This window comes from Palaemon carinicauda, chromosome 3 (genome assembly GCF_036898095.1).
Source record: "Palaemon carinicauda isolate YSFRI2023 chromosome 3, ASM3689809v2, whole genome shotgun sequence".
NCBI classification, from domain to species: Eukaryota; Metazoa; Arthropoda; class Malacostraca; order Decapoda; family Palaemonidae; genus Palaemon; species Palaemon carinicauda.
The window spans coordinates 46,602,479-46,605,951 of NC_090727.1; the positions used below are offsets into that span (position 1 = coordinate 46,602,479).

The 3,473-nt window shown below is 34.0% G+C and overlaps 1 protein-coding gene across 1 annotated transcript in view; it reads left to right on the forward strand.

Moving 5' to 3' along the window:
• Nucleotides 1-747: 747 nt before the first annotated feature.
• Nucleotides 748-3,473, forward strand: part of LOC137638270 (tyrosine-protein phosphatase 10D-like) — a 372,144-nt gene continuing 369,418 nt past the window's right edge. Inside the window, exon 1 of the mRNA XM_068370340.1 lies at nt 748-899. The gene's annotated coding sequence lies outside the window, so the exon portion shown is untranslated. The remainder of the gene's footprint in view (nt 900-3,473) is intronic.

The following is a 3,473-nucleotide window of genomic DNA, read 5'->3' on the forward strand; positions in this document are numbered from 1 at the left end:
AAAACCCTTATTCTTCAACATGCTTAAACAGCTGCAACAATGAAGGATAGATATAAAAGTAATGATGATGATTTGTTGTGGAAAGGTTGTAGGCTACTTGCATGAATCGAACTATGAAACTGGTTAGAACTGGTAAGAAAGTTTTGGAAAATTAAGTTATTTCAGTAACATTTAGTTTTCATAAGCAAATCATGTTATATATATATATATATATATACATATATATATATATATATATACATATATATATATATATATATATACATACATATTTTCATATACATATATATATATATATATATACATATATACATACATATATATATACATATATACATATATATATATATACATATATACATATATATATATATATATGTATATACATATATATATATATATATATATACACACACACACATATATATATATATATATATGTGTGTGTGTGTGTGTGTGTAATAATCATCATCATCATCATCGTTATTATTATTATTATTATTATTATTATTATTATTATTATTATTAAGCTATCTATAAACATTTCAGCTCTTTATGAATACAGTTACTGATCATAACTTTAATGAGCTAGTTACCCATCAAATCTTACCGCAGCCGTAATAAGGAAGTTACCCTTATAATCTGTTTTCTGCGCACGAAGCCCCGCCCCAATCTGCAGAACTGTTTGGGAAAAAAAATTTCGCGGCCGGGCGTGCGCCGTGGCCCGTGCAGCGGTATCTCAGTTCACCTGTGACTGTCGTAGTAGTAAGGTGCGCACGTTATTCGTCCTCCTCTAAACTTTTCTATCGCCTTGGTCTGTGCGTTGAGATACTGTACTATTACTATGGCGGGATATCAGTGTGATGGAGGTTCCAGAGAACGACATGAAGAGATAAAATGTAATGGTAATATAATATCCAAAAACATAAAAAATCATGATCCACATCGTGTCTGTTTTGGGAAATATTCAGGACTCAGGAGTGAGGGAGAGGTGTTCGTTGTTACGGTTCTTTTGGTGTCGTGTTTGTATCACTCAAAAGGTGTTTATGTTTTGTGTCATGTTACAATGACGAAGATAGTTTTAATGGATTTTGCCTCTGTTAATATGAAGACTCTGTTCTTCAGCATCTGAACCACAACGTCATTCATTCTTGGAGTGAGTCAAAGGTCAAACCATTTCTTTGCAACGGAAAAAGTCTTACCTGGGGACTTTCTTTGTGGTTCGACTCCTAGAAACTTGTCACTCAAGTCATCAACTGTAAAATTTGTATAAGAAGTTTTATACGTCTACTCCTTGAGAGAGAGAGAGAGAGAGAGAGAGAGAGAGAGAGAGAGAGAGAGAGAGTCACTTTCCTTGACAACTTGTTGCATTGCAGATAAAGTCTCAAACTTTCGGCGAACGTGAAAATGTAGCTGAAAATAGAATTGGCGTTATTGAATATCATGGCTGGTGGCACAAATACATTCTGTAAGAAAAAGATTATCAAAAAATCTCACTCTATCGTGAAATTATTAGCAATTCTTAAGTGACTCGAAATATAGTTTAATTTTAGAGTAAATTTTATACCGCAAGAAAACATTGTTAATAATGTTAGATCATGAAATGCTAATAGAAATTACACAAGTTTAATCATTTATTATTATTATTATTATTATTATTATTATTATTATTATTATTATTATTATTATTATTATTATTATTATTATTATGTGGCTGCTTTTCGAACTTTCCTTTTTATCTAATTACAATCTAACGTACACACACGAACACACAAACCCCGAACTGGAATGGTGGATTGTGTCATTCAGTTTTTAATGATATCGTAAAAAAAAAAAAAGTTATTACTATTTGTTATGTTGAGAGATTTGCACGTATTGGATGGAATGTTCCTCCAAGCTAACTTCAGCCACAGAGAGAGAGAGAGAGAGAGAGAGAGAGAGAGAGAGAGAGAGAGAGAGAGAGAGAGAGAGAGATTTAAGACTAGAATACATTATGAATGAAAGCATGCAGATTCTGATAAAATGTGAATAAAAGAGGCGTGAAAACTAACAAAATTGGAAACTATGAAAGGAATTCTGAATGAATCACGAATTCACACCAACGTACATAACGCAAATCTCAGCAAACAGAAAACGGACATTTATCGCATAGAGAAAACGGAAGCAGATGTTAGTTGGGTCATTTGAATTCAAGAGAGAACATCTCTGAGACATCGAGCGGCAACCATTAGTTATGCATAGCGGATATGGAATTTCTACTTTGAGGTAAAGTTAGGATCATAGGATGGAAAGGGGTTCTGTAAAGAGAGAATGGATGCATTGTGGGCTAAAGTTTGAGAAATGGAAAAGGAAATACAATTCGGTAGTTAAAGGATAAATTTGGCACTAGCATGAATTGTTCTTTTGTAGAGCGAAACCCTGGTAAGGAAAACAGTTAAATGTGGAATATATATATATATATATATATATATATACCCACACACACACACACATATATATATATATATATATATATTCAGGATAGGAAATCCGTTCTACATTTTGTCGTTTCTTGGTAAAGAATGATACTTTTACAAACGATGTGAAGCTTGATCCAATAGAACTGTTGCAATATTATCAAGCCTTAAGCAGATCATCTTTTCCATCCCCTTTTAATGAGTAATGCCAGTTGCCAGACTTTCCCTTTGACTTTGGGAGATTTGTCTTTATAATTAAATCCCTAGAGTTCATAATTGTCTGAATTCAAGAAATGTCTTGATTTATGTCTTGCATTTCCACAGGTTTTCGGAGCCGATGTCGTAATTCAATTTCCTCCCGACCGATTCCCAGACAAGGACGGCTTCTACCGCCTGGATTACTGGCCCCCGCAGGGGGCACCCCCTCCTAATACCACCTTCACTCCAGCGAAGGTGGTGGAGGGGATTGAGCTGACCAGGTTGTTGCCAGGGACCAAGTATGACTTCCAGTTATATTACTGCAATGACACTCTTAGCGATTATCCCAGGTGGAACGGCGACCATTGCAACAGGTAGGTTTTGCACGAATCAATGAACGTCTTGTTTACGTGATTGCACCAATATCTAATTGAATGAGATTCGTACATTTGTTTATTTGAAGTCTTATTTAGGTATTGTTTTGAAACCTAATGACAAATCTAATTGTACTTATTTGTTTATTCATTTATGAGTAGTGTTATAGTAAATGGCCTGTCCATTTGTCTCTCTTTATGGCCTTGGATGTAATGTTTTTGTTGTTGTTGAGAACTTTATTCAGACTGGCTTGAATTGTGCACATGCATGTATTCATGCGCAAGCACTAACCACTTTTTTACAGGACTTCTTACATCATGTTACATCCCTCTTTCAATAAAATAGACTTTAACCAATATAAGTTTGGTTCATTTTACACAACGAAATATTAGAGATACCTGGAATGGTTTAACATTAGGCCTAAAAAAGAGTAATTCATAACGT